Source organism: Argiope bruennichi, chromosome 3 (assembly GCF_947563725.1).
Source record: "Argiope bruennichi chromosome 3, qqArgBrue1.1, whole genome shotgun sequence".
NCBI lineage: Eukaryota > Metazoa > Arthropoda > Arachnida > Araneae > Araneidae > Argiope > Argiope bruennichi.
In genome coordinates, this window is record NC_079153.1 from 37,638,222 (window position 1) to 37,663,973 (window position 25,752).

At 25.9% G+C, this 25,752-nt stretch overlaps 1 long non-coding RNA gene across 2 annotated transcripts in view; it reads left to right on the top strand.

The window, feature by feature from the left end:
* The first annotated feature begins 1,966 nt into the window (after positions 1 to 1,966).
* LOC129963581 (uncharacterized) overlaps positions 1,967 to 25,752 on the top strand; it is a 195,965-nt gene continuing 172,179 nt past the window's right edge. Inside the window, exons 1-3 of one of the 2 annotated variants that reach the window (XR_008783992.1) lie at positions 1,967 to 2,116; positions 9,464 to 9,537; positions 21,397 to 21,546. This is a non-coding gene — a long non-coding RNA (uncharacterized LOC129963581). The remainder of the gene's footprint in view (positions 2,117 to 9,463; positions 9,538 to 21,396; positions 21,547 to 25,752) is intronic. The other variant, XR_008783991.1, reaches the window with a different exon arrangement.

Genomic DNA, 25,752 nt, shown 5'->3' on the forward strand with positions numbered 1-25,752 from the left:
TTTCATTTGTGATTGTAATATACAGTATAACAGACAATATAAAAAAATTATTATTTGTTTTAATTGCTTAGTAAATGAGATCCAGAAATTGAAAGCCTGGTCAAAGAAGTTTTTCTTATATTTATAGTTTCATATTAAGTACTTCATAAACTATTATTAGTTTCTTAAGTGATATGACTTTTTCATTTGAATAAATATGGCTTCCATTTTATTGTTCGAATTCTAATAATTTTCAATTAAATACCAAACTCCACTATCTCATTAGAAAGGCATCAGTTGTGTGAAAAATCCTTTTTTGATAATTAAAAATTCCCAAATTCAGAAGAATCTAAAACGACGTCCCAACCACTTGGCTCTCAACATCAAAGCGGCCCTGTCAAGAAGATTGAACATCATACCTCCAAAAACTCTTCAGATGGGAAATGAAGGCAAAGGATTAAAACGGCGCAGACACACACACAAAAAAAAACGCCACTGAATGCGCCCACACCTTCGTAGTTCTCAAAAGGAAGAAAAATCAAGGTTAAGGTAAGAAGTTCAAGTTCAACCCTCCCCACACAAAAAGAAGGGGTTTGGTGAGGGGTGCACTTCCTTTCCGCGTTCCCTACAAAGCAGGTAACGGAGCGCTGAAGAATGCGGGGAGGGATGTTGCTTCGTTCTCAGGAGGGGGAGAATTAAGGTGGTTGCCAAAAATCGTGAGAAAGTGAGGGAAGACGGGAGAAAGTGGCTGAGGGAGAAAGGGGTGAGAGGGAAAAAATAGTTATTTAAGTTACTGGATTTTCTTCCGAGATTTTTGTTGAAACAGGTTATTTTTCGTCAAAGGAATAAGTGTGAAATTAACGTTAGCAGTGTTTTAGTTATTTACATTTCATGCATTAAAAAAAATTTAAATGTTGATTTAACTTGAATTCTTTTATGGAAATAAATAAATTTACCTCGGAATACTTACCAAATGGTTTTTCTTTTACATAAAAAGTGATATAATAAAATATTTCGTTCTTCTTTAAATAATTATTTTCTTCAGTAACATGCTACGATATTTACTATTTATATGTGGAAAAAGAATTTCAAATTAATGTAAAAAAGTCAGATGAATTGTTCTGCGTTTTATAATTAAACAGTGTTATCACTGTATCTAAACAGTCGACAGATTTTTTTTTCTATACAATTCTAAATTTTAATGCTTGCTTTCGTTAGGTTAATAAAAAAATTTTTTAATTGGTTATGAAGCCATGTAATATTATTTTATATATACGTTTATTTTCCCCATCAAAGCTAATTTTACATTTTAAAAAGTCAGAAATAAATTGCACTTTCTTAATAAACGCTATGTTTATTAAGTGAATAGTTATTTCTAAACTTAGTTAACATCCATAGTTTATACCGTTATTTCTTAAATAATATGTCTCACTCAACCGTTAATCTCAATTTTCAATAGGACTTATTATGGCTTAAAAATGAAACATGGTCTAATTTAACTTAAAACGACAATGTAATTAAAATTCATCTTTGTATATTCGATTTCAATATTTTGATGATAAAAAAGCAATTAATTGATTTCAGCTAAAACCTTATTCGATCAAGAAAAATGATGTAGACATTGATATAGTCAGAAGGCTCCCGCAACTTTCTGGCAAGATTCTACCTTGCAGCTAAAACACCTTAATATTGCCTCTACTGTGAAAAGATTGAGGCTCTGCAGAAGGAACAAAGAAAGTTCTCTTTACTTAAAAAAAGGGCCATAAAAAAGGTCACCCCACCCCTGAAGAATACGAAAATGTGGGGAAAAGTTCTTCAAAGAAACCGTTAAGTCCCACGGTGGAGGAGAAGAGGCCCGAGAAAAAGGGGTAACCAGTCCGCAAAGGGGTGCACTAGGGGATAGGGTTAGGTTGGAGCTTTCACTCCTGAAAGGGGTAGGGTGGGAAAGTGGAACTCAAGTGACGCAACCCTGACGTCACTGCGCATGCACTACTTCCTCCTTTCCCGCCGGCAGATGCCGTAGTGAAACAGACGCTGATGTCCGATTCCTAATCGAGCCCTGCCATCTGATTTCATTGTATTTCGGCATGTTGTTAATTGCCTCTGGATGGACAAAGGAAACCACCTTTCTTGACAGGTAGGCCATTGTTTTGACAGGATTTTTTTCTTCGCGTAATCCTTGCCATGTTTATGTTTTGTTTTGGTTTCGATGCCGGTTACCGAGGGATCGCATTTTCTGATGCCGCATGAAGACCCCTCCGTGCGGCTGTAGCATGTGAGGAGACTCGCTCTGTCTCGGAGTTTAGGCCTAATAGCATTAGGATAAAAAAAATATATTTTTATTTATTGATATTGCAGTAAATGTGCATTTTAGAATCCAGAAATGATCAAGTTTGGAACAAAAATGGGGATCTAAAATTGGAATATTTTGAATGTTTTCATGAACATATCGAATCAATCAATCAGTGTAGAATGTAAACAAATACATATGCCATCTGTTGATTTTTTTTTATTTTTTTATTTTTCTGTATTTTACCATAAAAGTAATTTCAATATAAGTTCAGAAAATGTTATTGTTATTTAAGATAAGTCCCTTTATTTATTATTTCCAGATCCTTAAATTAATAAAAACAATTCATTGACATCACATCATATATGTTTACATAGTTAATAGTAGAAATTTAATTTCATAATAACACAGTGAGAAGTGTTTTTAAAATTATATTTAAATTGAAATTGAAATACTAATCTTTATTTTTTTTAAATTAGTTGCATACATTTCCTTCTTTATTATTTTTTTTTTCTTTGCGACTTTCAAGTAAATTTTAAAATAATTATTTACACGCATTTGAAAAGAGGAAATTTAAATGAAGTATATGTTAGAATTGTTTACTGTAAATAGCTTCGGAAGTTGTCTAATAATTGGAAAAATTTTGTGATAATTGATTTTACGTAAATAGATAATATCTTTGACATAAGATGGGAAATTAAAAATCATATTTAAATCATATTGTTGGAAAAAAATTTATATATTATCCTAAAAATATTTGCTATGGGATTAATTAATTAAAAAAATCTAAATAATCTCACAAACATAGTTTTTGCAATTCAAATAAGAAGTTAAAATATTATACCAATAATTAAATTTAAAAAATAGATAAGTTCCTTGCATTTATTACGTGAAATACATTAACAACTAAAAACTTTTATTAAATATAGTTTTTTTTAATGGAATTTGTGAAAAACTTTATCAATGTTTATAAAATTATCAAAATGTTATTTAATTTTCCTGATATTTGATTTCAGTGAAAACTTTTTATAATTCTGGAATTAAATAGTGATGTTTACAGAAGAATTACTTTTAATTTTAGTCAAAATCAAGAAATCGATTTTCTTGATTGATATAATAAAATAATCCGTTTTATTAAAAAATATTTTATAAAAAAATTAATAAAATAATTTATTTTATTAATGTTGTTTACACTTTTTAAAAATATTCTGTATAGTGGTAAATAATTGATTGTAATTTCGAGATCGATAAGGATTTATCATATGTACAATTTTCCAAATCAGCTTTACATAAAATTACAAAAAAAAAAAAAAAAAAAAAAAAAACAGCTCATATTACTCCCTTACTTATTTATTTGAATACTTAATTTTTTTTTCAAAACTGCAAATAGTTATCTGAACTAACAAATTTTCTTTCTTTTATTTATACTCATGTCAATTAAAATGCTTAACTTCTGTTAAAATTAAAATTCACAACTTAAAAAAAAAATTAAATTTATGCGATTAAAAAAAAAAACTTTTTTTTTTTTGACAAAATGCTAAAAAAAATCTTGAGCATTATAAATTCAATCCGAAATATAATTATTTTGACTGTTGAAGATTTCCTTATTCATTCGTGTTTCTTCAAATCCACTTCGGTTTCGCAAATAACGAAGGAGGGATGAAAAAAATATTTTTTTTAAAAGCAGAATCTTTATATTGGGACTTTCTTAAGGGTGTTTCCATTGAAGATGCTCTACTCAAAGAAAAGGAACTCATAAGTCATCTCACATTTAAAAAAAAAAAAAAGCGCGCGAGAGAAAAGAACGCTCATACTTCATATAATTGTACTCCGTTCGTGAAAGACCAGGATATGTGAGGCTCTTTCTAGGTTCGGGATATTTTTTTAAAATTTCTTTTTATTGCGTAAAGGGGTAGGGGTCGTACCCTTCAGCGAGGGTGAACGACCAGAGAAAGCCAGGTGGGGATGAGAGAGGGAGAGAAAGGGGTGAAGTTTTAAATTTAATATGCAAAAACGGTTTGGTTCTAGATCTTGAGAACAACCAACCGAAAACACCATGTTCAAAAGAAGTTTCAATTGTGTATGAAATATCCTTGGCTTTTCATCCCAATTATGTATTAATTTTATTTTGTAAACTAAAGAAAATTTATTCATCAAATATGAAATATAAATCATAAATATATCCATTTTCCCACCATTTTTTATTACAGTATGCAGAAAATTTTGATATAAAAATCTGTTCCTGATAAAGTTCTTGTAAATAAAGAAAACATTTTCTTGCAAATATCATATACAAATATCATATGATGTTATTAAATTAAAAACATTTTTTAATAAAATTTTCTAAATAAAAATATTTAAAAAAAATAAAATCATTTTTTATCTATTTAAATTTAACATCATTGCTGTATTTTTATTTATGAAAAAAAATTAATATATCATTATATAAAATTCAAAGTCTTTTCTTTATCATTTTTCGGCTGTTGAAACACATTTTTCTAATTCATCTATCATTATAATAAATATTATAGTATATTCCACAAAATAAATAAATAAATACACATTAATGAGTAATATTTATAAACAAAAGATATTTTTTTATAACTAAAGATTGCACGTTAAAATTTAAGAAACATAAAAAGGTGAAAATACCAGGGAAAATGGGAACATTTCAGTTATTATATTTGGCATTTATTTGTATTAATATTAAATAAAAATATAGATAGAATCTTAATTAATACATTAAGTTAAACTATAATCCAATAAGTTAAGCAACTTTCCAATGACTGCTGCTTTAAAATATATATGGAATTGGAAAATCCCATCTGCATCCTATTATATAATACTGTTTTAGCTAGTTTTATTTATCGCCAACTTAATTTTAGCAATTAATATTTTTATTTCAATGTCTATTTATGATAAAAAATATACTAAAGGAACTCTTATTCATGGAATATCAGTTGATGTAAAATAAATAAAATATAATGAACCTATAAATAAAGAAATTTTGTATGAAATTATGATAACAATAAAAAATCACATTTTAAAATAGCATAATTACACAGAAGTTGAAATTTGGAAAAGCAAGTGATATTTCCATGAATTATGTTTACAATCATAATATTTTATTTTTGAGATTTAATGAATTTTATACTGCTTAAATGTAAGAAAATAAGTAGATGAGTCAAAGGAACACTTTTTTTGTGTGTATTGGTTATCCTTATGATTATAGCCTTGTCTTATTTCCTTCAGCATTGAAAGCCTTGGTTATTTATAAAACGTGCACGAACCATTGCGGTTGCTGGAAATAAATTACTTGATCATGCATTCTCAAGCAACAAAAAGATTTTGAATTTGATGAAGAATAATTTTTTTTATCTTTGTAATTATAAGCTCTTATTATCAAATATTTTTCATCATTTCTTCATATAAAAGAAATAATATCTTAACCGTATATAAACTTTATTATTGGAGGGAAAAAAAAAAACGGACATAAACATTAATAAGAACCAAAATATATATATATATATATATATATATATATATATATATATATATATATATATATATATATATATATATATATATATATATATATATATATATATATATATATATATATATATATATATATATATATATATATATATATATATATATATATATATATATATATATATATATATATTTGTAAAAGTAGCGTGTCTACCGAGTTTTATGTTAACGAATTCATGGAATAACATTTCCTGGTAATCCTTAACACGAGTAATTTTCTTTCTGTTTCTCGAACATCTTTGAAGAAAGCATTTTCCCCCCTTAGTTTTTACAAGTGTTTCAAATTTGAAACCGATGTAGGTTAGTTTTTTCTTCCTCTTCTTCTTCTTTTTTCAGTTACATGCCTAATTTGTTTTTCGTAACTTATTATCAAATGCGACTGTTAAAACCACAAATGCTCATGTTGCCTTTTGCTTATTTGTGCTATAATTAGCAAAAAAAAAAAAAAAAAGGAATGTCGGGAAAAAAACTAATTTGTGTACTCTTTTTGTCATTTATAACTTTATTATTAATTGATTATCGGATTAATATTTCTGTACGATGCAATCTGTAAGCACAAACATGATTTATCTTTAAAACAAAAACCTATTTTTAGCAAAATAAATAAATAAGAGAAAGAAAGAGATACTGCAATACATAATTATATCGCATTACTATTTTATATATTTTGTTAATTTTCTTTTGATTCTTCTTGTTTCTCAAATAATTTAATATTTTTTAAAAGTTAAATCTGCCATTTTTTTACTAATCTTTTTAAAATTTGCTTTGGTCTGTCCGATTATTAGCTTCAGTGCATTAATTTATTAATTAATTTTTTTTTATAAAAATTAATTCGAACACGCTTAAAACATTGTTGAATTACATCCATTTATTTAACTAATACTCGTTATATTAACAATTATTTTGTTCAGATAATAAATCAACTTTTTCAGAACTGCAATACAATATTTTCTCCTCCATATCATAACTCAGAATCTTAAAGCTCATGAAAAGAGGAAAAATATCAAATTTTCACTAGGAAAATTGTGTTGTACTTAACCTACATATGTACTTAACCTTAAAAACCTACATACAAAATTGTCCCATAATTTGAATATTAATAACAAGTTATGAAAAAAAGAAAACAGTTATCAAAAAAATATTTTCAGTGAAATTTTGGTTAACGTTTATTGTTGAAATTAATTGTGAAACTGCCACAATATAGTATAGCTCTCTTTTTTTTATTATAAATTTTAAGGAAATCTTACGCGTTAAAAATATAGTAACTGTCTTATAATAAGTGGTATTTTCAGAAGGATTTTGCTCTTTTAAAGTCAACCAAATCAAGGATTTTGGACAAAAAAAATTAAAGTGACCAAAAAAAAAACTAATATCACGAATTTTAAATATCGCGAATTATAGTAAATCTGACCATCTCCTACATACCATCTCGCCTTTCTATTGAGATAGCATGTAAGAACTGGTCACATTTATCTCAAATAATATAAAAACAAATTTTTCTTTTACGAATGTATTATTTTTTCGGTATTAAATATATAAAGAAAAAAAATAGTAATATGAATTAGGGATATTGTAAATAAATATTATATTATTTATATAAAATAAAAAAAATTATTTAAAAATACATATAGCTTTCAATGAGTTTTAACTTTATTTTAAATTCCATATGATAGTATAAAATCTGAATGTCGTCAATACTTTTTTTAATTTTTCAATCAATCATTTTTGTTCCAAATTTGTTTAATGAAAACTGTTTTGTTAAAATAGTTTTGAAAAAAATGTAGGCTTTGCTTATTTCGTTTCGTAAGTTGTTGAGTAATACTCATTAAAACTTCGTTTCAATTGAAGACGAAAAATTTACAGTTTATTTAAATAATTGATAAAAATCAAAACTTTAAAAGCCGATTAGTAAATTTTAAACTAGATTGAGTAAGCGTTGTTTTAATTTATAAGAAAATATTTATATTAAATCATTAAATGTAATGAAAATTTTTATTTTTTTCTGTTGAACTTAGTTATAAAATTAGGAATCAATTTCTGGTTACATGTTTCGAGAGTCGTGCAGTTACAAAGAACATACCAGAAAAAAAAAATTTGTTGCATTGTTCATAAACTAATGATTACATTATCAAAACTCTGTTTCTGAATTGTAAAATTAATTCAATTTTGTATAGGAAACTACATACTCTTAAATTCAATTTAAAGTAATGTACCTGAAAAAAACCCACTAGACAACCACATTTTATTACTGCATCTGATATTTCAAACGCAATTCAAAACTTTGGAAAATAAAAATCTGTTAATTTAAGAATTGTTAATTTTTTATAGGATGGCACTTAAAATAAATTGTTGAACAATATATAAAAATCATGATAAGTTTTTTCCTCTTGTATAAATATAACATTTTAAAATGAAAGCAATAAAAATTGTTTACGAATAATTTTCGTGATATTTTTATTTAATGATTTGTATTTTTGAGGAGATTATAGCTTTGAAAGTGACAAAAGATAACCAAAACGAAAATAATTAAATTAATCATATATCTTAATTAATTCTTAGATTTTGTAGCATTAAAAAAATTGACTCTTCAAGCTTAAGAATTATAATATCAATTTTAGATCTGTAGCATTAAAATAGATACATGATACAATTTTCTTTTCTTCTTTTTTGCTTTCCCAATTTTTATTTCTTTGCCCTTTTTGAAGAGGCAAAGAATAAAAACGACTTCTTTTCTCATTTTTTAAGATTAAAATAATTATTTTACAAATCTATTAGTATTTCAAATTTATGTAACTTCCTGCAGAAAGCAATTCACTTGGTTCAGTTTGGTTTTAGGGATTACTATTTTCATTAATACTTACTGTCTTACGATTTACAGAAATCTAATTCAAAAATTTACTTTTCAAAATTTTATAGGTTTGAAAAGTTTACCGAAATCTTTTATTCAATGTTTCCTTATCGCTAGGGTATTAGATTGATACATGACATTTTAGAAAAGCTTAGAGTTTTAAGAAATTCTTCCAAGATTTTTGATAAATGGAAAGACATATGACATTACTTGATAAAATAAATAATAATCATATGATAAATTAAATTGTGTTTACCATTTATTATTTAACTGTGCATCATCTTTCATTGTGCTGTAATGTCACGTCTTTTCTCTTCCAGCAAGATCCGCTGTGGATGCCAAAATTAAATTTTAACTCGGCGTGAGAATGTTTCATTATAATTTGATTTTTTAACTATATCAATTCTTTTAAATATATATTATTTCTAATCAAAGATTATCTGCGCATGATTTTAAAAACTCCATATTTAAAATTTCTATCAAATTTAAGTAATGTCACCTCATTTAAGTAATGTCATATATGTCACAAAACTATGGGATTGGTCTTTTTCAATGGCCAGTTCCTCTAAAAATATATTGACATAAGATAAAATCTGAAAATTTTCTATGATAAACTTCTTTAGACATCAAGATATATCTGATCCTATTTTATCAAACTTATCACTTTTTGAAATCTTAACTTTTCTTGAAGCAATTGGTTATCGCTGCTTTATTGATGTACGTAATTAAAAGAGATGGACATTTTAATTATATAATAGTTTTATGTGATTTATTTCTGATGTTTTCACTAGGAATGGGAGTTCCATGATGAGAAGATGAACTCAAATGGGGAAGAGACCCAACGAACATAACTATAAAAATGAAGGTAATATATTTTCTTTTAAGAATATTATATAATTGGTAGCTTGAGGTACGTGATATGATTACATGATGCAATGACTAACTTTAAAGGTAATATTTGGAAATGTTATTGCCGATAATTAGACCTTTTTGAGGTAGAGATAATGCTTTTTTATTAACATTTCCCGAAAATTTGATGTACGTCTTTAAAAAAAAAGCATGAATGATAAATGGACAAAATAAATAATTCAGCAATCAAGTTGACTTGTCAAGTTTAAGTAAATAATTATAAGTGTCCTTTGATAAGAAATATATTTTATTTTTAAATAATAATAAATAAATATTTACTATATTTACAAAATGTATAAGCAGTAAGCATCGGGGTCTGAGAGTTCCAAATTCAAAATGGACTCCACTAAATATCCTCATATATATTAACCTGATGCATATTCAATTCGATATCAAAAATCAAATATTTCTTGTTAGTGGGCGAGATAGTTATAATTAAAATATTGACTGGTGTTGTCCTTGTCATCTGATTATGATTCAAAACTGAGATTCATCCGATATTAATCCTATTTTGTTTTGCAATCAAATGTTTGTATAATTCATTTAAACTGATCACAGAAATATTGTAAATCTATCAGAAATATTGTAAATTTCTCAATTAAGAAATCTGCAATATTTTTTTCATAAATTTTATCAAGGATGTCATATTGACAGAAAATTATAGCCTAAATGGCGAAGTCCAGTCTTTCAGTTCTCAGTTTTTATCCATTTTGATTGAAACATGAAATTTTGAAAATTTGAATGAGAATAGAAAAAAGAAGTTTCTAGTTTTCCATGAAAGAATTAAATTAAGATGGATTTTTATAATTTCAAAATAATTTGATAAAGATAAATCAATGCTATTTGGATTTATACATTAATATGAGCTTAAATACGATATGAATAAGAATGTGAGTAATCCGAGAATGAGCTTAAATCCGATATATATACATATATTTGTAAACTTTAATTACTTTTAATCGGAAATAATTAAATTACAATATTGGTAGCAATCTTAGATTTATTTTAGTCTATTATGATCAAAAAAATATATTTATATATATGTAAGAATTCCCTTCCTTGTAGATCTAAGTAAAAGAAGGATAATAATAACTTAGATTTTTGAATATGAAACAATTTAAAAAAAGATAAATGTTTTAAATGTTTAACATATTGATAAATCTTTATTAGAAAGCATAAAGAAACTATTTTTATTTGGCGATCTTATTTTATTCAGAAAGAAAACTAGTTATTCCTAAAATCTGTTACATTGACTTTTCTTTGAGCAAAAAATTTTCAATAGTGTTTTTCTTAAAATAATTGCTATTTTTTCATGAAATATTATTGGAAGCTTGTATCAAAACATTATTTATGCTTTATGTTATTTCAGAAAATAAAGCATTTAAAGCTCAGTCAGTATTTAATTTTCAAACCAAATCCGTTGCTGCTGAAGCCTAAAGCGTTTCTATTTCATCTTCAGACCCAATTTAATCCCCAGGTTCTGTAGGTAATCGCTTTGCAGATTGATAAAATATAAGAACTGGGCAGCTCTTTTGTGCTACTAATCTGCCTGATAGCTATGAGCAATTACGGGCACGTATCAAGCCCAAAAGCGCGCGAAACGACCAAAATAACAGCTAGCAGAACTCCTGGGGAGGCGTCATGAGATGAGATGAGCTTGATTATGACGCATTAAGCCTCAATAATCATCTGACATATTTTGATTGTGTTCGGTAATTGCACAAGATGCAGAACTTAGCAGCGATTAAAGACCAAAGAAATCATGATCGATCGCTTGAGCAGATGATAAAGTGGGTTGGAGTAATTACAGTTTCCTGAAGACGGGGACCCTCCGTTTTGGGATAGGGCACTTAAGACCCTAGAATTGCGTAGGTTGGGAGATTGAGACATGCCAGACTTTTAAGCTGGAGAAGATTAATTTCAGATATCATTGCTATACATGTTCAGCGACCTGCTACCAGCAACATACGTGTCAATGATCTTCAATTTAATGTATGGTATATACAATTTTTTCACCAGTTCTTAGTTTGTATTCCCAATAAAACTCTTAATCATAGCTACTAGCATGACTAATATTTTATTTTTCAAAGCATTATTGTTATTATTTCCTGCAGCTAAAATGAAAGCTTTATGTGAATGCATAAGCATATTGCTTTGCTCAATTTCAATTGCAGACTTTGTTTTTTAATCGTGACTGTTAATATTTATGACGGGGTTGATCCAAAGGCAATTAAATTTTCTTCTGTGATTATTCACCTGTTAAGAATTTAATTTCTGGTATATTTATCATTTATGATTGCATTTAACAGTGATGACTAGATTTTTAAAATAGAATATAAAAAAAAGCCTTAAACCGACAATCTACATGTTTCATAATCTTATTAGTTTAATAAAATAATTAAAAATGAATTATAAAATGGCAATAATTTGCATTATGGAGTCCATAAAGACGAGGTTAAAGAAATACTTTTCTCTAAACGGTATTTAATTTGTTTTTTATTGCTTTGAAACATTGAATTTAAGATCGTATGCGAGTGATGAATTTATATTTATTGGATGGCCTGATTCTGCTTCTTTTGAGACTGCTTCATTAATATTTTTATTAAAACCTATAAATTTAAAATAGCTTTCAAAGGGGAAGATAAAATAACTAAACCAAATTTCACACTAGAAATAAGACTAATTGTCACTTTCTTTTAAGCAACATTTTCCATCTTTTTGTCGAATTAAAAAACAAAAGATAATAATATAATTTTGAGCGGAAAATTGTTATTTAAATTCATTATAATGGTTTAGTTGATATTTAGTATGAAACCGAATTGCCTTCAAAATACTTAAGAAAAATATCTTTTCTTTAAAATACTAATCATTGAAACAAAGAAAGAAGTCATGCATAAATATAATGCAATTATCAAAGAGTACCTTAGAGATTACATTCGAAAATCACTGTTGAATTTTAGATGTTCGCTTTTTAACAATTTAGTATATTAATTTGTTTTTAACGACTACATTATTTTATTTCTTAATGCTAAACACCTTTTACTTTACAATAACTTTATGGATACAATTTAAATGCATTAATTCAAATTAGCTACAATAGATTTTCCAAATTATAATAATATCTAAAGAAGACCATAAATGTAAGAATTGAAAAAAAGCTTATTTATCCTAGAGTAACAGATTATCAGTATACACCATATAAAATTTATTTATTTTGTATTTTTTTATTTGAATTGAGAAATTTTCTGATAATATAAAATTTTAACACTCAATTTTTAAGAAATATAATATACTTAGTTATTTTCTGGTTGGCAATCAATGCATTAATGACAGCATGGTTATTTGAATTCAGCATATTTATGAAATGTTCACTAACAAATCAAATTTATGTTTTGTATAAGAAAAAAATCCTGGTTTTATAGGAAAAGAATGAATCTATAAAGTTTCCTCATTTCTTCTTGAATAATGCTGTTAAATATAGCTATTAAAATTTTATAATAACTTGATTAAGCGATATGAAACTTTATTACATTTTAAAATCAAATCGGATTTCTTTTTTTTTGTTTACTTTATTTTTATTATGATGCACAATTTATCGCATATTGCATATTAATATAGAATATAGCATGGCAGTTTTAATTGATAACTGACATTCATTATTTTCATTGGGAAAGTATTAATTGTATGGTATATGGTATGAAAACTCGAAAATTTAAATATAAAAATTGAGTCCTTGAACGTTATAAAAAGCCAATTCAATAGCAAATATCGTAGGTTAAAAAAAAGATTATTTTTAAGGGGGAAAAAAACCTTAGGAAATTTATTGCTGGTATTGTTTAATATTATGAGTTAAATCCACTTAAGGGAATATTTATAGTTAAATTTAAAAAGAATACAACTCTTCTTCACAAATTCATAACAAAAATTAAATGGTAAAAAAAGCACTGAAAATTATACAGTAAGATATTTTCTATAAATATTCTATTTTTAAAATATATGTATTTTGACTGTTAAAAGGTATTTTCAGGAATGCAAGGGAAAAAATTAGAAATTTTTTATTTGTAAATGCATCCGATATTTTTTTTAACTCTTCTCTACAGGATTTTTGTCCTTGCATAATGCATGTCCTTTCATTAAAGTAGAAGTTTGAATAAGTTTTTTTTTTTTTTAATTCGTATAAAAAGACCAACATCTGTTACGTTTGCCAGAAAAGTGTTTTTCTTACTTATAGCCACTTATTTCATTTCCTTTATAATATGGATTCGGTATAATTCTTTTCAGAATTTCTCTCTTGTGAATATGATGTTGGTATTTCAAAATTTTAGTGCGTCTTGAACTAAAAATAGCTCAAAACAATATTATTTCTGTCCAGAGATAATATTAAATTTCGATTAAGTCATTAGTGTACACATGATGACGGCTATTATTAAAAAAATATTTAATCATTGTGTAAATTACATTTTTATTTTTAAAATAAATTGAAAAGGTTTTAAATGATGGTTTCCGAAGTTTTTGTGCATTACAATAACGAATTGGGAAAATATAATTGTTAATTTTAATGTTATGCAATTAAAATTTTCAAACTGTATTGTTTTAAAAGATTAACAAAAATAGCACAAAAATGATAGCATTAATTTTAAAAGTATCTTATTTATTTTACATTTTTGATTCTTATTTCCTGTTTATGGATTATTTTAATTCAAGACCAAAACTAAACAAAAACAATCAAATTTTAGGATGATTTCAAAATAAAAATAAACAAAAAATATTAAAAAAGAAACAAAACACTAGAATTTGAATCTTATGGATATTATTTACTATTAGTAAATAATTTGGTTAGAATACAATAATATAAAAAGTTAGTTCTCCTGACATTTACATTTAAAAAATATATTGTTTTATTGATTTAAAATAGGTATGAATGAAAAAAAATTGTACCTATAAAAATAATTGTATATTTTTCTGCCTTGGAAGCTTAGCTCATTTTTACACATTAAAGTTTATCAACAATATTTAATACCTCAATTCGTTACTAACCAAAAAAAAAAAAAAAAACTGATATAAGACGCTATCTAATATCTAAGTTATGTACGACGTTATCTATTATATCTTAACATCCTGGCGTTAGATATAAAAGAACAATATTTATAATTGTATATAAACTAGAATAATTTATTATAAATAAAGAAAAGAAAAAATTGATTTCTTTTTTCTAAAATTATTTCTTGAAAAATTAATTTTTAATTTAGTTTTTAATAAGAATCCTATTGAAATTCCTATAGAAAGGTAGAGAATATTTAAGTGTTTCACTGCATTTAGTGTTATTAATTTATTTGCAATATATTCTATGATATTTTTAAAGGGATTATTAAATTATGGTATATTAAATTTTGAAGAATGAATTTTAAGTCTTCCTCACCTTTAATCAATGGCTTATCAAAATTCAAGAAAAATAAATACAATATTTTAATTTTCTTTTAAGTTAAATAAATTAATAAACCCATACATAGATGTAAATATCATTTACAGTCCAACACAAAAGTATTCTTCGAGATCTTGGCATTTTGTTCTCTCTTTTGAACTGAATTTTCGAATGATATTTTTAGATAATTTATACAAATTCTTACTCCTTTAATTTTATCACCTTTTAATTGATTCATTTAATTCTTTAATTAACTCTTTTAATTGATTTAATTAATTTGATTTTCCCTTTAAATCAAAATATGAATGAAATTATTGTGAGTCAGAGCAAATAAACTAAAAAGTAATAATTATTATTTATATTTTGAATTTCTTGTGAATTAATGTCTTTGTTAACCATTTCATGAAATGTTTTTGAAGTTTTATTTTGAGTCTAGAAAAATATTACAAAACAAAGAGATTCTGGAGCTCAAAGTATTATTAAAATTAATTCTTATAATCTAATTTCCAGATAGATTAATTCTCACGATATTAAAGATTTTAGTTAACAAAATATCAAAACTCAAAGCACCTGCATTATACTGAAGTTTTTTTTTTATTATCTCTCTCTTTTCACATACAAATTATAGTGAAGAAAATCAATTTAAAATAGTTTTTGCATACAAAAATGTATGCAAGGAGCCTTTGTAGGTTTTAAAAAAAGAAGTTTAGAATATAAATTCTTTTCAAAATTTAAGCTACTCCTGCATTAATTTCAAATAAATAAATGAAAACAAGAATGTTTCTCGTAATGAGACATATTCAATAAAAATTCATGGATTGCAATATTTTTTAGATAAAGCATTTTATTTCGATAAGTGCAATTTGGGGAAATAATCAAGATGATTAGTTTTTCCTTAACAAAGCAGGATACCTAAATAATTTGTTTTTGTTGGTGAAAGAATTACCAAATGACAACCATGAATCCTGTCTTTATATTCCACAATCTTGATCGAGTTGCGAAAAAGATAAGTCACGTGCTCTACATAACTGCGCATGTCATCTAATTCGTATATCGCAATTTTTTTTAGACTGCTTTGCATCGGTAATGCCTCTTCTTGCTTAAGAAGAACGCAAAAGATATATATATATATATATACATTTACGAAAAAAAGGGAGGGCTATACATTTGAAGAAAACGAGAGAGAACAAAAATTCATTTAGAGAAGATGTATAACTGTACTTCAGATAAGTTTCTTTTTATTGTAAAAGATTTAATTATAATTTATTCTGTAATTCACATTAAAAAAATTGATTTAATATAGCAGTATTTGAGTAGCTAGTTGCTAAACATATTTTCATATTTTTTTTTCTATCAGCTAATATATTTTACATCAAAAATAGCAAATAAATAAACATATAATTTATCTAATTTCCAACACACAAAAAATGAAGTTTTGAAGTTCAGTGTTGAAGTTTCCACCAAACTTATTATAAGTTAAAAGAATTATCCCCAAAAAAACAACTTTTTGTTCCTGAACTTAACCTTCTAATACAATTAATATAAATTCAACTAAATTTCATATTCAGGTCATATTACACTGTCTCCTCAGCTAAGTATTACCAAAAAAAATCCATATTTTGATAAACTGTAGATGTTTCAGAAGCCACGAAGCCTCCCCCAAAAAAGGACTTATAAAAATGCCTTGTGTGCTCTGGTTGCCTTTACGTGTTTCTGATAAAGTAAAAAAAAAAAAAAAAATTGTGAGTTGTACTTAATATTTTGCCAGTAATCTTAATATAAAAAATTTGAAATGCATAAATTGTTAACCAATGAAGTTCATCAAAAGAAAAGGTTATCTGATTTAAACATTTACTTTGTTTTCTACACTGCATATAAAGTACCATATTAACATGAATTCACTACCACTCTAAAAAAAATATTACATTTGAAGTTCTCTCTCTCTCTCTTTGTGTGTGTGTGTGTTTATGCGCAATACCTGTCTTTGGCGATTTGTTGGGCTTAATATTTGATAAAATTTAACTAAATGTCTTACGCCATTCTGTCCATTATGTTATGCATTGGCAGCAGTATTTAAAAAAAATTGCGTACTTAAAAAAATTTCATCGTTGTTTGACATAAAAACTGTTCTTGTGCCGTAATATTTCCAAAAGTTATTGTGAGAAAATGCTAAAATTTCGCTTAATGTTTAGTTAATTAAAATTCTAATGAAAAGTTCAAGAAAATCGCTCAGAGGCGCACATTCCTATTCTCCAAAACATGCATGTATTAATTTTGGTAGCTCTAATTTGCAATTACAGTTCAAGTGAAAATTTGAACAATTGTTGCTAAAATATAAATTATAGTCAGTTCGAATCATTTAAACAGTAAATACGGCAAATATGAATTATAGTCAGTTCGAAATTTTGACCAAATATGTTTGCATCTATATTCAAAAATGCTTTTTCTATTTTTTTTTAATTTCTTAATTTATTTTATTGAATGTGATTTGATTTATAATATATCCCGACTATAATCAATTTTTTCACATTTATTAATATTTGTCTTTTTAAATTTATTCTATGGTTATCGTCATTAACTTTTTTTCTTTTTGTTAAAAAAATCAGTTGTACTAAGCCGAAACTGTCAAATAAACATTATTTGTTCGAAAATAGTTGCACAATTATTATATTCTATTTGCAAATTTGAATTGCTTCAGTATTCTCATTTGAAACAAATTTTGCAACTTGTTCATGAATGATCGTATTGAGAATTTATTAATTTATTTGTAAAATAGGGAAAAATATAAAGATAATAGCCGCATTTAATTTAGTAAGTATCAGTCTCTTTTATAGAATATCTCAACTTTTCTACAACGATTCCTATTAATTTGTTACTTAAATGCAAAAGCCTTTATAGTTTTTCCGCTTTCTGCTTTTTTCCCTTCTATTAAATCATATTAGCTTTAGAATCCTTTATGTACAAAATATTCATTTCATTTCTAACAGTGGAAATAATCAATAAGTTAATTACATAAGTGAGATAAACAGAATAATTATTCCGATAACATTCAAAGACATATCTATATTTTACCTACTTCTTTCATGATCATAAAAAGGAAGACTACATTTTTTTTATATTTATTTATGTCATCTGATTTGAATTGCTCCCATCTGCTAATGAAGGTCTGTGGTAACAATCTTATCTTCAATACTTTCACAAATTTCTATAGAACTATCGATCAAGACATTTCCCACTTTCTCTTATAGAAACAAAAATATTATCAAATGAATAATATCTGATGGCGCACTTGTCTCTTTTTCCGTATTGTTGGATCGTACAATAGCAAGCTTTGTTTGTCCTTTTAAATAATCTGCAATTTTTGTGATTAAAATGATTGATTATATCTTTCTTTTATTGTGTGCCTTTCTAATCATATTATCAAACAAATGTATTTTGTGGTACCATTTGATGCGAATCATGTCAATTAAATTCTTTTTTTCATGTATTCTTCTTTTTATTTAATTTAATCTATTACAAAAGTATTTCTGCCTACTTTTCACGCACAAGGTAGAATTTATAATAGATTGGAAATTTAATAATGAGACTTGCGTCTTAGTTTCAAAATCTTCCCTTTTTAAAACCTTTTACCATAATTTTTTTCCTCCTTTTTTTTTCTCCTTTTATTGCATAGAATTTGCTTTATATCGGTTAGTCTGCTTTTTAGTATCTGAATGGAAATGATTGAAAGATCAATCAACTAAAAAAAAAAGGTTAGTTACATTGTAACATGCCTTAAAGAAGAAAAAATTGAAGTGAAATCAATGATTATGGTCTTCAGCAGTTTCTACTTTGACCATCTGTGGTAAAAGAGAAAAGAAATAAACAAAATACTTCCTCTAGTGAAAAGAAAATTCGTATCAACTGGGTTAGAAGGAGTTATATAAAAAAGAAAGAATAGGAAGTAAAGTCTGAAAAACAGTAATCAGTGCAATAATAAATTATAGATTTCAATAAAACATCTGCTTGAGGAAAAGCAATGATAACAAAACAGAATGTCAGACGATAAATGTACGAAAAAAATATTAAAATATAAAACAAATATTAGAGCAAAGATTTGTCAATTTTTCAATAATGCAAATGCGCAAATGCGACGAATAAGCTAACGATAAAAAATGATGTCTACCTATGGTTTGGAATCCGATGTAGAAATTATTCTTCAGCAGTAAGGAAACAAACAAAAAAAATTGTTTCATTCTTCCTTTTTATACCTTTTTAACTTTGAAATCGGTGCGAAATAACAATGGAATAAAGTAAACTGAGTAAATAAAAAACAAATTATGCATAAAACAAAATATTTATTTATAATTTATTAACTCTGAAAAATAATTAGAAAAACATATAATTAATATTATTTCTGATTAAAACAAATTAATGAAAAAAACTTAATTTAAAAATGAATAAAAAGTTTATAAAGAAATTAATTTCAGAAAAACTATTACAACTTGTGATGTATCTTATAATAATTAATTGAATTTTAAAGACTGAAAACTTCATGATCTTATTTTATTAGGTATTTTCGAATCATTTATAGGAAGGAAAAAAAACAAAAACAAAAAAAAAAAACCTGCGACCTCATAAAAGTGAAACTTTTCCTTCTATATAAGCACATTCAAATTTAAATTATATTTTGAAAGAAAAAATTCTTTCCGATATACTTTTTGGTACTCTTCAAGATCGGAATTTTGCAGATGATATAAAATTTTGTAGGACATTTTTGTGGTATTTACAAGAAGAAAAGTACTTAACTAACGAAATTTTTTATAAGTAATTTCAAGTAATTATAAAAATAATGTTTTTGACTAAGTCTAGGAAGTTAATATACCTATTATACTACTGTTTTGCTCTGTATTATTTTTTTTTCTCTATCTACATTTATTTTGTATGATTTTTTTCTCTTTTTTTATTATTAGTAATTATTTTTCTCTTTCTATTAGTTCATGTATGTATATACTTACCCTTTTTCTTTTTTAATATTTTTTTGCTACATATTTATATAAAACTTTGTGAAACATTTTCCCTTTCATTACAGATATTTTCGGTTTAAATTCTTGATAGATTTTCGTATGATGATTTGTTTTTCGATTTATCTTTATTCTATTTTTTCATCTTCTTTCTATTATGTCTTTTTTAAATTGGTGTTTGTTTTTATAATTTCTTTCGATTATTTACATTATTTTTATTTAATTATTTAATGCATTGAATGGTCGAATATACTAAATTCAATGTACTAAATATATTGATGCATTAAATGAGTAGTGCATTGAACAGTCTAATATGCTATTCAATGTACCCCGTATTGCACATTTGTAATACACGAAAAATAGCTCTCTTCCATTATAAAGAAAAGACAATTCAAAAAGAAATAACATTTTCAGTAAGGGTAAAAAAAATTTAATTAAATAAATGCCCTCTAAGATACTCTTTGACACTTTTAAATTGCATTATAATTCTGTATATTTTGCATCTTTGTTCCAATGAATAACATTTTAAAGAAAATCTAAATTTTTTTAAAAGTATTTTGAATGCAATTCGGCTGCATTCTAAATATCAACTAAATCATTATAATGAATTTAAATGCTTCTATTTTTCTCAAATTTATATTATTATTATTATTTGTTTTTTAAATCGACAAAAAGATGACAACTGCTGCTTAAAAAAGAGTGACAATTTATCTTATTTTTAGTTTGAAATTTGGTTTAGTTATATTGACTTCCTATTTTAAATCCATTTTGGGATGGACCTCTTAATTTTGAACTGCGGTCAGATGAAGAGAACAACTACTGAGTCGTCCCTCTCCCTTCTCCCTCTCCAAACGTCTGCACTTTACTACCGGGAGGAGGGGGGGATTTTGTCTCGATGGATATAATATGCACCAGATTCTCTTGCACGGTAATACTTCAGTGAAAACAGTTCTCCAACATGTTCAGTTTAAAGATTCAGTTTAAAGAAATTCAGTTAAAGACAAAATAATTTATTATGATTATATATATTGGCAGCATTATTGTTATATTTTGCAAATTTAGATTGACCTTCTTTTCTGTAAAACTACTACTTATAATTACTATTCATTAAGTATCTTGATATTGCTGATAATTAAATATTTCCCATCACACATATGTATTATAACGAACCAGGAAGTCTACATGAAAAATTCATATCTTTAGTTTCCAGAATTCGCTAAACTAAGTTATCGACTGAATTATTTGCCGTAATTTCTGAATTTCCTCAATGAATATTCACCTCATTATTTTAACAAAATTACATAGGATAATTTTGTTCAAATTTATGCGCCATTAATCGCAATTTTCTTTGGAGTTTTTCTTTTTTTGTTAGTTTATCTTTTTTTTATAGACATAATCGATAATGGATGAACAACAGATGCTACTGCTTCGACGGCATTGCCACGAAAGAAACGAACGAAAGAGGGAAGAGAGAGAGAGTGTGTGAGAGGCCGACCGATGATAAATTCTCGAGAAATCGTCCTACAGGAAATCCCTACAGGTTAGAGACGAATTTTTCCCTGTTCTTTGAGGTATCTAAAGAAATTATACAGTTAGTTCCAACCTCCCTTATTAGGAGGCATTTTTAACGTTAGTAAAATAAAAGTCTACTAAATCAGATTAGATTCCCCGACTGAACATAATTCTTTCGAACCTTGACAGCATGAGACAAGCTAGCTGAGTTGTGGCATCTCTAGTGATTAAGTATTATTTAAAAGGCTAAATTAACCTACCTTAAAAACACTTTCAGGTATTTCCTTGGTAAAAAAAAAAGAAGCAAGATAAAAAACACGGAAAGCATCTGTTTTTTTTTTGTTTGTTTTTTTTTAAATCAGAAGAAAATCTGGGGGGAGGAGGTGGAATAGAATAAGAATGAAATCGTTGCAGTATTTCTATTTGTTGATAAAGTCTTTATCCATTTATGAAAATAGTGGAACTTAAGACTTAAAATATTTCATAGTTTTAAATAAGTAGTTACCGATAAAAAGTTTTATTTCTCTAGTTATCAGAAATTTTTAAAAATCTTTTGTAGTATTTTCATGTTTCTATGCATGATGCATAGATACAACTATTATTTATTTATAAGTGTTAAATCTTGCTCTTGCATTCCACTCCCCGAAATTATATGTTAAATGCAATTTTTGAGAATGGAAAGTACAAAAAATATGTAATCAACCCAGTCCATAAAGGGAATTTTTGAGCGCGTTCATCATTGGGATGCTGGCTGTACAAAAACCTCAGCCAACATGCAATTTACTATTTGCATTAATGGAAATGGATAATTTCCTTTTCACTTATTGTTTCATAAAATAATTTAATTTTCTTAACTGTAATTAAACGGATTTAATGGATAATTTTTCTTAACTGTAATTAAACGTATTTGATTTATTGTAAAGTCACATGACTTCCATGAAATTTAGTAGTGAATGAACAGAGGTATGAGTGAATCAATCAAACATGGCTGCTGAATGCAAGTGTCAGAAATATAATTGATTAACGTAAATGTGATTATCATTACATCCAGGGTGAACGTAGATGTAAATTCATGAATAAAATGCATAAAAATATGAATATGCATAAAAGTATTTGAAAGAAATACGATGAATGAAACTTACCAAAACCGGAATCAATAGTTAAATTCAAGATTTAGTTTGAATTTCACTATTTCACTCCATTTTTATTGTTCATTTAATTTTGTAGTAAATAAAAAAATATGCATAATTTTAATGGTTTGAATTTCATTTATTTTTATATAAAGTTTTGAAGCAGCAAAACAAGCTACTAGAAATATAAAGGTTAAAAAAAAGAGAAAGGCACTGGTTATAAAATTTGTGTCAATGAGGCGTAATATCATTTTTAATTATTAAAAACAAGTAAATGCAAAAAAAAATCATATATTTGGTCTTCTTTATTCGTTTGAAAATATTTATCTTTCAAAAATGATTGGTTTTGCTAATAGTAAGAACGACAGTTATTTATTCATGATCAATATAATTTTGTTAAGAGTCACCAAATACAATCATTCATCATATACTGATTATAAAATTTGTGTCAATCAGGCTTAATATAATTTTTAATCATTAAAAACAAGTGAATGCAAAAAAAATCATATTTTTGGTCTTTTTTTATTTGTTTGAAGATATTTATCTTTCAAAAATGATTGGTTTTGCTAATAGTAAGAACGACAGTTATTTATTCATGATCAATATAATTTTGTTAAGAGTCACCAAATACAATCATTCATCATATACTGATTATAAAATTTGTGTCAATCAGGCTTAATATAATTTTTAATCATTAAAAATAAGTGAATGCAAAAAAAAAAAAAAAAAAAAAAAAAAATTCATATTTTTGGTCTTCTTTATTTGTTTGAAGATATTTATCTTTCAAAAATGATTGGTTTTACTAATAGTAAGAACGACAGTTATTTATTCATGATCAATACAATTTTGTTAAGAGTCACCAGATACAATCATTCATCATATACTGATTATAAAATTTGTGTCAATCAGGCTTAATATAATTTTTAATCATTAAAAACAAGTGAATGCAAAAAAAAAAAAAAGAATTCATATTTTTGGTCTTCTTTATTCGTTTGAAGATCTGTAAAAAATGATTGGTTTTTGCTAATAGTAAGAACGACAGTTATTTATTCATGATCAATATAATTTTGTTAAGAGTCACCAAATACAATCATTCATCATATACTGAATGTTACTGACGTATCAACAATATACAACCTTGATAATCAACATTACATCGATGGAAATTATCCTTCTTTTTCGAAAGAATTCAAAACTAATGCAATTAAATATAATGCTCTTTGAAACAATATAGAGAAGATAAAAATTCCAACGATAAATTTTCTAACTGAACACATTGCTGGAATGAAATATTGGATTGTAAATTAAATGTATAATAAAGCGCCTAAGCAGATCTATTTATTTTAATGTATATTAGTCTACCGAATTCACTTGAATAAAGGATTATTATTCCGTCCTCTCAAATTATGAGGCAGCCGCGTAATGAAAAGAACCGAAAGATGAAAAATAATTTTATTCGCGTCATTCCAGGTACGCTGTTCAAAAGGGAGATTAAATTACGCAGTGTTTGATTGCTATAATTAATCCTTTGTCAAACGTGTTGCTCCCGGAGACCTAATGAGTAAGTGAGTTACCGTAGTTGGAGAAGGACAAGTGGAAGAATATTGAGAGGGTTGTTAGACGACGAAGATGAGATCATGCTTTTTCCCAGTTGCGAAAAATTTATTAATTTGTCCTCATAATTTCGAACGTTAATGCATTTCCCATCTTATATTGCTATGCCATTTACTATTGTCAGTGTAATGGTATCGTTTATAGAGCTGATCTATGCAGCGAATTAAATTTCGTATTGGAAAACTCGTCGTTTAATCACTGAAATTGAATGAAGCAATGCTTTGTGTGATTATTGTGTCGGGAATTGTAGAAATAAATATAACAGCATTTATTTCCGTGTAAAGAGTGTAAAGATGTGGGCATTTCCTTTCTCATTGAAACTTGTAATAAGAAATGGGATTATGCAGATTTGTATTCTAGTGTGTCTTCTTTATTAAAAGTCCTCTTTGTTTAAGATGCATTTTTTTTTCACCTTAGATATTTTTTAATAAATTTTTTTTCTAGCATGTGATGTATAACAATATAAGAACAATTATTTTAATATGCAGAGGGATCATATTTCAAATCATTCTCTAGATGTAATTGAAACGCGGATTTATTCAAAAATTTGGTGCACTGAAATATTTCGCAAAAATAAATGAATGAATAAAGTGAAAAAAATATTCAAATTTAAAAATTTTATTCATTTTGATAATTTAAAATAAATATAAACAAATCAAAATTTTAGCACAAGCGTTGTTTATTTGTTATAGACAGTTTTACAAATATTGAAATAGCAGAAAGTTATTTATTTCATGCCTTTTCAAGCATTTTAATTTTAATGTGAAACTTAGAGGAAGTTTTTGCGCAATTTATTATTTTTTTTAATTTTTATTTATTTATTGGGGAAACTTTCATCCTTTGGATTGTCTATCTACAAAATTTCGAATCAATCCCCATTTTAGTTACAGCTCTGAATAAATCAACTTTTATCATGGGTTAAATATTATTAAATAATTTTTCTGACTAAATTTTATTAAATAATTTTGGATATGAAATTAATAAATTTTCATTTTAATTATTGTCATTTTGATTCAACTTGTTTATAGTTCACAGTTGTTTTGATTTTGATTAATTATTTATCATTTCAATGCTATTTTCAAGACTAATTTATTTCTTTTTAAACATTTGAAAGCAAAGCATTTTTTGTCTTAATTGTATGATCAAAATATATTCAAAAGTGAAATTCAAATTCTGATATTTGTCCAGTTTTATTCTATATTTTGCAACTTGTGTCTTTTTTTAATAAACATTTTAAAGGACAAAATCACATAACATTGGAATGAAAACTGTTAATGCAATCGATTAACTTTTATTTTTATTTATGAATTAAATGTTATAAACAACTATGGCATGTTTACATTTTTATTAGCATTAAATTTAGTTTTGAGTTTTCCGTTATTAATGTATCTGACATCAAGTGATGAAATTTATCATCACTTATATATCTTTCAATTCACTTATATATTTGGGAATAATATCTTTCAGATCCCACTAGATGCTACAGAATG